At 41.5% G+C, this 15,189-nt stretch overlaps 1 protein-coding gene across 2 annotated transcripts in view; it reads left to right on the forward strand.

Moving 5' to 3' along the window:
* Positions 1-15,189, forward strand: part of IMPL1 (myo-inositol monophosphatase like 1) — a 192,299-nt gene that overhangs the window by 135,126 nt on the left and 41,984 nt on the right. The gene's annotated exons all lie outside the window — the stretch shown is intronic.

Here is a 15,189-nt window from a genome sequence, read left to right on the forward strand (position 1 = left end):
GGATCAAGAAGGAAGAGGAAGAGGATGCGGCTCTAGCATCTACGGGAAAGTAGGAGAAGAGGAAGAAGAAGGACCTCTCCAAGGTCAAGTGCTTCCATTGTGGGGAACTGGGTCACTATGCGAACCAGTGTTCGAGGAAGAAGAGTAAGGGAGAGGCTTCTGACTCGAAGGCAGCGCCAGTGAGGGCGGAAAAAGAAGTCGAGGAGGATGAACATTGTGCCATGAGTGCTCATGTGCCACTTGAGAAGAAGTGGGGAGACATTGAGTTGTAGTCAGGAGGACTACAGGTGATGAGGGGCAAGATCTTAGAGGTACCCAACCTCTTGGATTATACCTTGCTACGGGAGCCCCAAAGAGGAGTATTAGAACTGACGGATGGAGGTAGAGACGGATGTAGATGAAGCGGCAGAGAGCGCTACAGTGCAGGAGTCTCTAGGCAGCGCTAGGCTAGCAGGCTGCAATAGTGCGAGAGGCACGGGAGTGTTGCAACAATGCAGGATGCAACAGAGAGCTGTGCAACGGTGCGAGGTGCAGGGAGTTGTTGCAACAGCGCAGAGGTCAGTAGAGAGAGCACTTGTTAGCGACAGAGAGAGCTTCAACATCGGGAGTGTTTCTAGCTTGATAGGGATGTCAAAAGTTGGGTGGATCAGCTACTTAATTCTCAATAACTGAGTTGTAGTGTAGTAGCGGTTAGCAGTAGCATGATGCAGCATGATGAGAGGGGGTTGCAGTGCAGATGCAGTGTTGAGAGGATGGACCAGTAGCAGCATGGATGCAGAGGGAGCTACTGTACTTATGCAGTAGTGGCAGTGGCAGAGCCATGGGAAGCAGTACAAGATGCAGCAGTGCAGAGGATGCTGGGCGGGAAGGCCTAGCATCAACACAGGGACCGGTGCCAGATAATGAGAGTGATGCTCAATGAGGAGTATTATTAGAGCACAATCCTTGCTAAGAGGGAGTGTTGATTTGAGGTAGCATCAGATGTGCTATAGCCATGAAAATTGGTGGAGAGGCTAAACCACATGAGATCTCCAAGACCTAGAAACGGTTTGGACAGATTGTACCTGGTTTGGGAGATATTAAAATAATTAATATTTTTAATGGAGTTCCTAAGTCTAAACTTAGGAAAAATAAAATATTAATGGGTATTAATATAAAACTGGGTTAGAAAGTTCCAAAAGTCAAGGATTAAGCCAAATCTAATCTTAGCCGTTGATTAGAAATTTAATCTCGGCCGTTGAAGGACCAACGAGAAAAGTATAAGAAGAGGCTTGAGGGTTAGTTGGAGAAAACACCAGAGTAATCAGTGATTCATTTTGCTAGAGCGGGGTTGCTAAGCAAAAGTGAATCAGTGATCAGTAGCGAGGGGCAGTGAGTACTGGACAGAGAGGCAGAGACAATACTAAGAGACCAGCACAGAAGCAGGGAGAGCGAGAGTAGCAGCCAGTTCAGGCCACACAGAGGCCAACAGAGACAACGCAGAGGCTAGAGGGATTGCGTCATCCACGTAGAGACTGTTGGAGTGACGCAAAGGGTCCCAGAGGCTGCGCAGTGCCTCAGGGGGCTGGCACAGAGGGTCCTGGGGCTAATGGAGAGGGTCCTGGGGCTGACGCAGGTCAGCAGGAGGCTGATGCAGAGGCTAGAAGGGCCAACACTGAGCTTCAGAGTCGCCGGAGAGGGTTTCGTGGGACAGGTTTTCTGAATACCTGTTTCCGAATATAGAGGTATTACTGCCGTGTATTTTTCTCTGTTGGGTGAGCCGGTTAGGCACCTAGTTGTAATCAAGGAAATACTGCATAATAATAAACCCTCAGAATAGCTACATCGGTTTTCCCGCGTTGGGTTTTTCCGTGGACATTTGTCCAAAAATAACGGTGTCACTTGTGTGCTTGTTTCCTTTCAGTTGATGATCTATAGATGTTGTGACTGCATTGTGTTTATTTCGGTATTTAAATGTTTTAAATAACTTGTTCAGAATTTACAAGTAGAAGAAATAAACTAGCAGAATATAGATTAATTTTCTAACGGATAGACTTAGAAAATTCAACAGAACTGTGTCACCTCCTCTAGGAGTTGCATCACTGTGACACTGCATCACTGAGATCCCTTAGCCTCCTCTACGTCACTGCGTCAGAGCTCTCCCTCTGCGTCACTACAACTGTGTGTCACTCCTCTCCCCCTGCGCTGTCTCTCCTGGTATTTCTCTACCTCTCGGCTATGTATTCTCGGCCTTGGACTGAAGTCCCTCTGCCGAACTACCCCTCTCACTGTAACAATCACTTGTTCGATTTTCTCAGCAGACCTCGCCCCAGAAAAATCGAACTGACTGATCTTCAAGAGTATCTCCAACTGACCCTCAAGCCTCCTCTTATACTTTTCCTGTTGATGAATCAACGACAGAGATTAAGTCCCTAATCAACGGCTAACATTAAAATAGACTTGACCCTTGTCACTTAGAAGTTTCTCACCCATATTCTTATTAATACCCATTAATATTTTTATTTTCCTAAGTTTAGACTTAGGAACCCATTAAAAATAGTAATTATTTTAATAACTCCTCGTCCGGGTGGATTTTCTCCAAACAATTTCTAGGTCTTGGAGATCTCATGTGTTTTAGCCCTTCCACAAAATTTCAGAGCTAGATCACATCCAATGCTACCAAAAATCAGCACTCCCTCTTAGCAAGGAATGTGTTCTAGTCAGTGTAGATAATATCGGCGAAATATCGCCGAATAGCGTAAATATCGCGATATTTTCAGTGAGCCAAAATATCGCGGAGAAAATATCGCGATATTTTCGGCTCCCGAAAATATCGTGATATTTACGAAATATCGGCAAAATATCGCGCGATGATATAAAATATTGTTGGGCGTGTTTTTCCGCAGCTACAAAAAGGAAAATTTGGTTTTTTTTTCTTCATTTCTGTTTCTGAGTGTTGGAGAAGGAAGGGAAAGAGTTTTGTGGTGCTTGTCAAGGAGGGTTTGAGGATCAAACAACGATTATCACTACCAATTAAGATTTTTTTGTGGATCAAAGATTGAAGAATAGTGAGACAAACTTCATTTCTTCGATTAACAAGTATGTTCTTAAAAACCCTTATGTTAATGATTTTTTCATAGATTTAGGGTTTGCCTCTTTGCCTACCAACATTTTGTTTCTTTGTTTCTTTTCCATTTGCTATGATTTTCATGCCCATGAACCAATGCAAGGGTTTTCTCCATATTTGGATAGCAAGCTTCATTTTTTTTTCAACTTTCTTATGCACCCTCTTATTGCCATTTTTCATTCACATTGCAAAATGCAAATAATGTAGTAATTTTTTTTGAATGAGGTGGTTATTACTTATTATATTTTCATTTTGTGTTGGGGGTTTAATGCCAATTTTTTTTTTTTTTTTTTTTTTTTGTGCCCTAGGTTTGAATCAGTTCACTACAAATGTCAAATATGCCAAAAGCCTTGGACCCATTTTGGGAGTATGGGGAGGCTGTTGGTGGGGCAAATCAGGCATATATATCATGCAACTTGTGTGGGACCAAGATGTCAGGAGGGGTTACACGATTGAAATACCATTTGGTTAGACTCTCTGCATATGATGCAGATGTAATGCCTTGTATGGTTTCTAGTGTAGAGGTTACACAAAACGCTCGTGAAGCAATTGTTGAACAAGACAGAAAGAATGCTGCTAGGGAGAGGCCAGTGGTCTCAGATAGATAGTTGCTAGTTTTATTTGTTTTGCAACTTTTGCTTTATATAAGTTTATAACTCATGATGGTGAAATACTTTTAAAGTTTTATATATGTGAACTTATTTTGTTTGAGTCCTTGATTGGACAATTATCACTATCAGGGATCAACAGGATATGTGATGTTATTTTGTTTGAGTCCTTGATTGGACAATTATCAGGGATCAATAGGATGTGGTATCGCCTTTGAAGTTTGATGTATCATTTCTATTTGACATCATATATATCAATGCCTTGTTCATATTTATGTGCCAATGTGTTTAGTTCATGTTGTTATTGCTTTATATGTTTAGAAATCTGAAAAAAAATGAATATATTATGCATTTTTTATGCTTGCCGATATTTGGCGATATTTTGCCAATATTTTCACCGATATTGCCGATAAGATATTTTTGGACCTTCGCCGATATTTTCCCGATACCGATATTATCAACACTGGTTCTAGTAACACTTATCAACAAAAGTACTACACTGATCCACTGCGTCGGTCATCTGTGTTGTTGATGCTTGGCCTGATGCCCTTCATCCACTGCACTGTTGGTTCCTGTACTGCTGCCTATGACTTTTCCACTACCATTGTTACATCTGTACTACAACTCCCTCTCAAAATGTTGCCTTATGCTGCCCATAACACTGCCATTGCTAACTGTTGCACTGCAACTCAGTTGCTGAGAAGTAAGCAACTGAAACTTTCACCCAAAAACTAAAATGCTAGTCATATGGATGCCTTGTGATGCTGAAGCTACCTCTGTTGCTAATCTGTGCTAACCCTTTGTTGCTACTGCGCTGCTGCAAACTGCTTTGTGCCACTCGCACTGCTACAACATCCACTGTGCTGCCGAGGTAGCTAATCTGTGCTGACCCTTTGTTGCTACTGCGCTGCTGCAAACTGCTCTGTGCCACTCGCACTTCTACAACATCCACTGTGCTGCCTCAAACTTTGGCACTCTAGCGCTGCCACTGTCGCTCCATCACACCTCACTCCAACCGACACCCGTCATTTTTGCTACTGTCGTTAAGGGCTCTTGTAGTCGTATGTGATCCAAGAGTTTGGGCACCTCAAGAATCTTGCCCATCATGTAGTCCTCTCGACTACAAATCCATGTTGCCCCACCTCTTCTACAGAGGCGCATGAGAACTCATGGCACAATCGTCATCCTTGTGTTCCCTGTTAGCTTTCGCTGGAGCAGCATTCTATTCAGAAGCTTCCTCCTTGCCCTTCGTCCGGGGGCACTGAGTGGCATAATGTCCAAGTTCCCCACACTTGAAGCATCTGACCTTGGAAATATCCTTTTTCTTCTGCTTTTGCTGCCCTTGCTGTCCCGATGATGCGAGAGTTGCATCCTCCTCCTCCTCCTTGTCCCGGGCTCCTTTGCCGCTATTCCCTGTCTTGGTCAAGCTCCTGATCTCTTCTTGTCGAAGAGCTATCCACATCTCCTCCCAATTGGGGAGAGTCGCTCTGCCCAAGATACTTTGGACAAATGTCTCCCAGTCCTCGGTGACTACATTCAGGGCAGTCCTGACCATGAACTCAGGATTTGGTGTAGACCCCATGGAAGTCAACTGGTCTCTAATCCCTTACAACCTAAGGAGGAAGGGATCGATCTCTTCTCCCTTCTGCATCTGTTACTATCTCAGTTGATTTTCTAATAGAATCTTCCGCTGAATGGAAGTGCCCTGGTACAAGGTGGTCAATGTCTCCCACATCTCCCTTGCCGTGTCCTTCTCAGCAATGTGTGGTACTACATGATCTTTGACCCCGTCTAGGATCATGCACTTGGCCTTCACCTGGGCCTCCTCGTACTTCTTTAACGGATCAGCGTCGACTGGAACAACAACTACTTTCAAGGCATAGTCCTTGATGCGATATTTGTCAAGGATTGTCAGGATCTTAGCCTTCCATATGACAAAATTGGAGGCTCCATCCAATCTGTCCTGATCCCTAAATTCATTGACCGCCATCTCTGCTCAACAAATATAGGACAGGTTCTCTTCTCCCTCTCTTGCTGCTAATCCAGCAAGACTTGGATCTGGATTTCTTTGGTGCAAGAAACCCTTTAAGGAACAAGCTCCTCTAGACTCCCTCTAAGTCTTGATTTCCTTCACGGAAATCCTCCGGCCAAATGTCGAATCACTCTTGTCCTATCCTCCTTTGCAGCTGCGACCCGGATCTAGATTTCTTTGGCTAGAAATCTGTCAAGGCAGTGACTCCCTCTACCTTGGCTCTGTCTCCACAGACATTGTTCTGCACCAACAACAACAACGTCCCACCTGTTAGAGTCGGTCTTGTTGCCCTCCATCAGCGATCAAAGCTCTTTGCATTTGCATAAGTAGGTGTCTCATCAATGTCAATTTTTGCATCCCATTAGGCATGCCATAACCCTGATGGAGGAGCTGGTGTCTTTGTTCCCCTCTTGGCATTGCTGGATCAGGTCATTTCAGTCCTTAGTCACTTTCAAGCTTGTCTTGTCTTGTCTTGAGGTCAAATTCCTAGGTCTAGGGTTTTGGTCAAGATGGTTTACAAGGTCATGTCTCTGAAGGTCAATAAGTGCTCAGCAAGCCAAAGGGATGATTTTAAAGATGTTTCTTCGCCAATTCCAATCTTGTACAGTAAATTTTCACCTTGGATTTAAAAACTCTGTTTTTAAAGCCAAGGTCATTTTTCAAATTTTTGTAAAAAGTGATGAAATTTCGAAAAGCTTCCAAGGACAGTATGAAACCCTGGCTCCCTTGCCAAGATCCCTCAGATGCTGTCCCTGCAAAAATTATCAAAGAAAAGCATCAAATCAACCAATTTCAGGATAAAAGGAAACCATGTGGGTTGTGACATGAAATTAATTCAAACAAGGCTATAAAAGCCCTAATCTCCCTCTATCAAGCCTCATTATGCATCCAAGTGATAGAGCAACTGATTGCAAGAGAGTTTGAGTGAAATTTGTGAGCTTGACAGGCGCGCGACCCGTCAGACCAGGCGCACGACCCGTCAGAGGCGCGCGACCCGTCAGACGAGGCGCGCAACCCGTCAGAGGCGCGCGACCCGTCAGGCACCCTCCGCCAGTGCAAAATTATAACGGGCGCGACCCGTCAGCGCCCTCTTTGTAAAACCACCTGCAAATTCACCAAGGAGCCACAAATTGCCAAATTTTGCAAGGTAGGCCCTCCATCATGAAAAATTATTGCTTGCTACAGTTCAAGAAGATCGTGATTGTATTTTTAAAGGTCTTCATTTGCAAGTAAAAGTCTCCATTGTGCTTTTGGGCTTAAAGTTGTCTAAATGTCCCATGTCATCATTCAGCTGTGTATCATCATTCAGAGGGTTGTCATCATCATATTAGATTCCATTGGGTCATTTTACACCTTATTCATGCTTCAGTTGTGCCTAGGCAAGGTCATTTCCCTCTCCTAGGGTTTTGAAGGCAATTTCTCTTGGACGGTCAAATCATTAGCAAAACTTGTATCCTGATGTTCATACACCTTCCCCTATCCTTAAAGTACCTTATCAAACACTTCCCATCCCTTAGATCCGCCAAATTCCTCATTTTTGCACAAACCCTAGTTTCTAGCTACAACCTGGCAATTTTCTAGGTTGGGCCTGTGTTTTGCCCTTTTGGACCCCTTCTCCTCACTCAATCTCTGAGATTCCACTTTCCCCTGCTTCCTAACATCCCTCCCTACTCCCCTAAATTTCCTCAAGAATTTAGAAGCCCCCTATCCCCTTCATTTCGCTCCATTTCGACAAAATTCCTTGTTTCACACATCGGGACAAGTCGCACTCAAATGATGTTCCAGAGCAATAAAAGATGAATTTTGGAAAACTGAGAGAGGTTTTTGTCCACAACATGCCAAAGAAGAAAAACCTCCTTCACTTTTTGCACAGGTGTCATGGTTTTAAAGAAATGTCAAAAATACCGGCGAGAACGAAGGTGCTCCAAGGACGGTTGGCCAAAGCACAAAAACGAAGGAAAACGCCCGATCCACTCCAAATTTTGGCCAAAGCCTCTTTGACTGAGCATGGTACTTTATTGGGGACTCCCAGCCCAAATTTCAAGAAATTTGGAGAAAATTTTGTCAATTGTGAATTTTTTGTGCAATTTACAGGTTTTGTCCCATTAACGGGTCTCACCCCCCGCGCGACCCTTCATCATGGCAACTCCATTTGGCAAAAACTCAACATTTCCAGATTTGTCATGCAAAGTTACACATGCTCATGGATGGACTTGAGATTTGGTGAAGTTTTGGGCCTCCAGAAAGTCAAAAAACTAGCAAAAAATGACTTTCTGCCACATTTTTGAGTTGCAGAAAGCAGTCTTGGGAGATTTGATTTTTGACAGGGCAAATGAACTCCAAATTCAAAAATTTCAGTTGGGTTGGAAAGTAGACTCACAGACCTTTCCAACAAGCCTACTCTTGCCCAATTTGGACACCTGCAAGTTCCCCAAAAGTGGCTCCAAAGGCGCGCGACCCGTCAGGCAGGGGCGCGCGACCTGTCCGGCAGATTTTTCCAAAATGCACTGTACAGCTCAGAAAAACGCAGTTTGACCCAGTTTGACTTTTTGGGGTGAATTATGATTCTCTTTGATGTAATTATTGTACTTTTAAGACACTTTTACTCTTATGTAACACTTCTAGAAGATTCATTCATGAAAAGGGTAAATATTAAATGAATGAATTGGTTTCCTAGCTTATAGAGGCAAGTTGTTTTGACTGCCTAGTTTGTAGTGCTTAGTTTAGAAGTGGTTGAAACAGCTCCTAGGATAGTGAGCTCGACCCATGGAGGCAGGGAAAGAGGTTAGATCATCTATATTATGTACTTTCTTGCTCATTTTCATGGTTGGACTCTTGAGGGAGAAGCTATCATTGTATTATTTCACTGTATCTCTGCAATTTTTGGCTAAGGAAGACCAGGGTTTTGCAGTCCTCTTTGGGATTCTTGTGGACTCATGTATTGATGGTGTGTTTCTCAATGTTCTTGTAAGTGTGTTTATGTGAATCATTTACTTTCCTTTACTGCTGCACATTAAACAAATGAAGTGTTAAAGTAAGAATTCATGCTTGCCATGCTCTGCTTTTAAATTTGTTTAATTTCTATGTTTTCTACTGTTTAAGGAGAATTCAAAGTATTATTTGCTCTCCTTAGCTCCTCACCGGTCTTTTCCATCCACTCACCTCAATCAAAGGCATCAATACGGTCTCCTACCTCGCCCCAAAGAACCCCCTGCAGAAATTGTGTCAAATCCCCGCACCCAAAATTGCAATTCCTCAATTTGCCACCAAAAACCCAAAAAACCCCAAATCAACCTTTTTAATCAGTTTACTAGCCTAATATCAGTGTTACCTTGTTGGTCATCTCATCCCATTGAAGATCTGCCGAGATTGACTGGAGAGAGCCTTCTCCTGCCCTGTAGGGCTAGCTACGAGGCTAAATGGTTTGATGTTGCCTTGAGGTTTACCTTTCTCAGCCTGAGGTGAAATTTCAAGCGCTAACACCACCAACTCCTCAGATCGAATCTGCTCTGCTCCCCCAGCCCTGGCAATTGAAGAATCTAAGCACCTCTGGCTCTACGCAATCACTGCTTGAGCTCGATCGGCTCCTCCTGGCCACTGTGTCACTCCTTCCTGGGCCGAAAAGATGACGTGGCTCTGCGTGAGCCCGATTTGCCCCTCTCTGCTTCTGCGTTGGCCTAGAAGGTTGACGCAGTCACTGTGTGGGCTCCTCCCAGCGACTGCGCCACCCTCACCTGGCTTAGAATGTTGACGCAAGCACTGCATGAGCCTCTACGCCACCTCTTCTACACTACGTCATTCTCCTTCTACGTCTATGGCTCTGGAACAACGTTGTCACTCGGGACAACTGCTTCTCTGCAGCAAATTCTCTGGATCTCTCGGCTGGTGTCTTCAGTCTCCTATGATTTGCAATGCTTTGATACTATGTGAAAAATTCTGAATCTACACATCATAAATCCTACTGCAATCACTGGTTTACCATCTCCTACTTGTTTTTACATTCAACAAGTTGTTTAATTATTTAAATAGCGATGAAAACACTATTGCAGACTACACATACATACAGATCATGAACTGAAATAAAATGAGACAAATACACAAGGGACACTGTTATTTTTGGACAATTGTCCCCAGAAAAACCCAATTCGGGAAAACCGCTGTAGCATATAGAGGGTTTGTATTATTAAGCAGATTTCTGAATACAACTAGGGTGCCAAATCTGACTCACCCAATAGAGAATAAACTCGACAGAAGTACCTCTATCTAGAGAGAGATGAACAAACCCCATAGGTGACTGCGTTGTTTCCAGTGCTGGGCAACGATGGATGCTCCAAGCTCTGCGCTGGAACTGCGTCACCTCCTCTAGGAGCTGTGTCACTGCATCACTGTGTCACTGAGACCCATTAGCCTCCGTTGCGTTAGAGCTCTCCCTCTGCGTCACTGCGACACTGCGATACTGTGTCACTGCGTTAGAGCTCTCCCTTTGCCCTTTGCATCACTACGAAACTGCGTCAGAGCTCTCCCTTTGCGTTGTCTCTCCTGGTACCGCTTTGCCTCTCTGCTATGTATTCTCGGCCGTGGACTGAAGTCCCTTTGCCAAACTGCCCCTCACTGCAACATATCACTTGTTCGATTTTTCTCAGCAAACCGCGCTCCAGAAAAATCGAACTGACTGATCTCCAAGTGTATCTCCAACTAACACTCAAGCCTCCTCTTATATTTTTCCTGTTGATGAATCAACGACGAAGATTAAATCCCTAATCAACGACTAAGATTAAAATAGACTTGATCCTCGTCACTTAGAAGTTTCTCACCCATATTCTTATTAATACCCATTAATATTTTTATTTTCAAGTTTAGACTTAGGAACCCATTAAAAATATTAATTATTTTAATAACTCCTCATCTGGGTGGATTTTCTCTAAACGATTTCTGGGTCTTGCAGATCTCATCTATTCTAGCCCCTCCACAAAATTTTGGAGCTAGAGCACATCCGATGCTACCAAAAATCAACAGAGGAGAGTCAGCCTAAGGCGAGGAGGACTACCACTGATTTGACAATGAGTGGTGCCAAATTCTCCTAGGATTTGTACTTGAAAATTGGTCTAATTTTTCAAAGTGCATATCTTCGAGGTAACACTGAGCATGAGATGCTCCAAGGATGATGCATGAATTTTTCTAGCCCAAGAGATATTTTGCCAGATTAAACCCAATATAGTATTGGACATCCTAATTCTATGTTTGGAGATATTGTAGGAGAGACAATACTATTGCTCAAAGATTAATTTGCTTCCTAACGATAGATTTCCCCATATGAGTTGAGATTTTGGAAGAATGGTTAAGGTTTTTGTTTGAAATTCAACCCATAACATTTCAAGAACAATGTCCCTTTCTAGAGTAGAAGAAGAGCAAACTATGTGCATCTTTAGATGCAAGGCATGATCTAATTAGTGTTTTAGTTCATAATGGTCATCTAGATTATACTCTTACGCATATTAATAAAGTCACTTGTTGAGCACTCGTTGGACTTTTCAACGGAAACATTTAGCTTGAAGGAAGAGTCAGCCTAGTATTGGTCATCAGGGCGAACGATCATAAAGCTGGAGATATGGAAGTGTTTGAGTTGCTGTTAGTAAAATCAACATGGACAAATTATGCACCATTGAAGGAGAATGTGGTAGAATGTGCATTGGCATAGAACTTGTGAAGGTCAGCCTAAATCTAGTGACTTCCCACTTGTTGATTAGATGAAGTGTACCGCCTGGTTGGATCAAGAATTTTATGTTCCCATGTAGTGTTAGACACATTGAGCTTCCTTTTGCAATCATTTTAAGCTTCCCTTTCATAAAAAAGAAGAGTTGTCTCATGACCGCCGATATGATCCCCATCCCAATCAACCATGTCCATGTCCTCTCCAAGGTTGATTTATCAAAGGTCTTTTACTCTGATAATTACTTCTTATGATTTCTTATGTTAATCTTTCTTGTGTTCACATTCATCATAAATAAATTACACATATCTTAACAGTAGAAACAAAAATTCCAGTAGGATCATAAAGAGACAAACAAACAAGAGACAAGTATTTTACCTAGGGAAAACCCACTGGGGGAAAAACCCAACAACCTTTTCTTAGAGAATTATTCAGTTCAACAAGAAATACAATCTCATATTTTCAATCTAAACAAGGTCAGACTTGACCCTAACGAAAAACAGGTCAAACTTGGTCAAGCATAAATAAGTAGCCTCAGGAATTTCGATCAACTCTGCCACAGGGAATTTCAACTTTCCTCAGAGATCTTGTCTCGGAAAGTTTGATCTGCCATGAACTCAGTCTGCCTCAGATAATTTGGTCTGCCCATAAAAGAATCTTGGTCTATTGCTTCACGTGTGAACATAAGAGAATAAGAGATCTGAATTTCTTTTGAGGAGGAGTTTGAAGCCTTTATACAATCCTCTAGGAGGTTGAATGGGTGCCTCTATAACCTGGGTCGACTTCAACACTTGGAGGGTTGACTTGATATTCTTAGAGTCAAAAATTCAAATTTAGAAATTCAAAATTCCCTCTTTTTGAAAGCCGACATGAAGAACATGTCTTGTATTTATTATTACATATATTTGAGGGGCCAAATCATTAATTATGAAGACTGACCATAGCTACAAAATTCAGTAGGACCCACTTAGCAATAGGCAACTTTTAAGTCATACAATCCCAAAGCTATGTTCTACCAATAGGATCATTGGAATCTACACTAAGCAAAATCCCCACTCCTTACCACCTAGCATTATTTTCATCCAGCAACATCAAGCCAGCTGTTTGAATCTGCAAAGCCTTTTTTGGCATGTTACATCCTGCCACTATTGGCATTGTAAGGATGAACCTTTTAGGTGTCTTGTTCTGAACACCTTGAATCCTTGGGGATTGAGTTTGTTTATTGCAACCTCTCTCAAAATAGTGCTCAACAAAGGGTTATGGGAAATAAACATGAGAGACCCATTGAAAGTCCATTAAATACCCCTTTAACAGCTTCAACCTCAGCAATTAGGGTTTCGTCATTTGAAGGCATAATAACATCTGTAATCCATTTCCTCAACATTAATATCCATGCCATCATCTGAGCAAGCAATACCATGAGTTTGGTTTTCTGTAGAGTTTGGGCCATGAGGGGCCAAACTAATGGAAACCATGTTCTATACGTTCACCTATGCCACAGACTTAACACTCACATTTATAGGACGGCTAAGCACTAACCAAAGTACCAACAATGTGAAACCCTAAGGGAGAGCTATCATAGCTAGGGCTTAAAGAAACCTATAAAAACCTACAATGCATGACCATTCAACTCCCTCAAAATGCCCCAAACACAGAATATTGTGGGGTGAGCGCTGGTCAGGGTGTGGGGCTAATTTTAGGTTAGGGTCAAGTGCTTTCGTAAATTGTTTTGTTAGATGACCTGAGAAAAGAGTACAACAATTTGCATCTGCCTGGTAGCAGAAAGGCTCAATCAATCCCAGTTAGGGAATTAACAGATTCTTTTACCTTACTAGGTCAAGTACTAGTGATATCAAAGCCTTTGTCACTCTCTCCTTGTTCTTGTCACTCAATTTATTGTCTCATTCCTAATTTTAGCCCCAACTTTGTATTCTTCTAGCTCATTAGTAGTTTCTAATATTGAAATAGAGGGAAGAAATTGAAAATCCTACATACTAGAAGTCTAGATATCAATGTTTTCATTGCTTATATTTAATGAATTAACGTCAGAAGCTTCTTAATAGAAATGAGGATGTCAATCTTATTCCTTTGACATTGGAACACTTAGACATTGATCTTTTCTTCATCTTTCATTTACTATTTTTTCATACAGTCACTAATGCATATCATTGCTACAATAGTACATCAAATCATAAGGTGGATGGTAACATTATAACTTATTATGACTGCGACACAATTAGAATTCAGAGACAAGACCCTTGGCTGCTACTGAATTCATCTTCCAAACGGGATTAAGATTTTTATAATATTTTACTGGCAAGAAGAACTTATCATTTCCAGACCCATAAGCTATGTTGCACGGGACCCGTCCCCACCAAAATTTATGGTGTTTTCTCCATCCTGATGATCCGGGTACTTTGGAACTCGTTAGAAACTTCCCCAATTGGTCAAGGGCTCCATCAGGGACTTGGGGACTTCCAGTCCGTCCCTAAAAAAATTGGGGACTTTTCAAGGGACTTGAGGACGTCCCCCAATATCATTCACTTTAAACTTTAAAAATTTCTAAATTAAAAATATAAATTTGAAAACCTAAGTTCTAAACTTTAAAGTCAAAAAATTAAAAAACAAATTTTGAAACCTAAACCCTATCGCAGCCTAAACTAAACCTATGACATACACACTAAACTAAACCTATCACATACTACACACTACACTACATGGTGGCAATGAAGGTAAACATTGTTACAGAGACACAATGGCAAAGGTAAACACAGGTTGCAAAGGTTGCAAGTAAACACTGAGTTCGAGCGAAAGTTGTAGGTAAACACAAGTTGCGAGCGTTGCAAGTAAGAGTCTAGGGAAGTCTTAGATGGCAGGTGAAGGTAAACATTGAATAGAGAACTGCATTCACGACGGCAAAGGTAAACAAAGTTGAGAGAACTCGAGTGAAAGTTGCAGGTGAGGTAAGAGTTGAGCGACTGATCGAAGTCTAAGACTCTTAATTTGGGATTTATAATTAAATTTTAATGACTTATTCATGTTTACAATTTACAGTCACTATACTCCATGAATTAATTTGCCTTCAATTTGAACTTGTCTCTTTCTCCATGTTTGTGACAAACCTTTTCTTGGCATGAATCTTTGAAATTTCCCTATGCCACAATCACCATGACTTTAATACCATGTTAAATATATGCAAGAGACAAGCAAGAGAGACTAGATGATATATCAATGTGCTACTAAATTACTAGTGGTGTTGTCTATATACGTAGCAAGTTCCATAATTCATTATTCATTTTAGGAACCAATCGACTGATTCCATAAACATCATTTATTATATATAATTTATTTCACTTTATGACATTATTACATTTGTACATAACATTTGTTACTTCTGAAATAAACATTACAATGGCTAAGTCATATTTAACGCTTAATGTTATAAGGTAATAAACATCATTTATTATATATAATTTATTTCACTTTATGACATTATTACTTTTGTACATAACATTTGTTACTCCTGAAATAAACATTACAATGGCTAACTCATATTTAATGCTTAATGTTATAAGGTAAATAGATGGGATGGTAATACTCTTTGTGCTCTGTAAATAATAGTGATTATGAATGATTATGATATACATTACACTGATGACAGGTCTCATAAGGTTCTTAATTTCTAGACTCTTAATTTGGGATTTATAATTAAATTTTAATGACTTGTTCATGT

This window comes from Pinus tabuliformis, chromosome 7 (genome assembly GCF_031772625.1).
Source record: "Pinus tabuliformis cultivar Carrire ecotype Pingquan chromosome 7, CPIR1, whole genome shotgun sequence".
Classification (NCBI taxonomy): Eukaryota; Viridiplantae; Streptophyta; class Pinopsida; order Pinales; family Pinaceae; genus Pinus; species Pinus tabuliformis.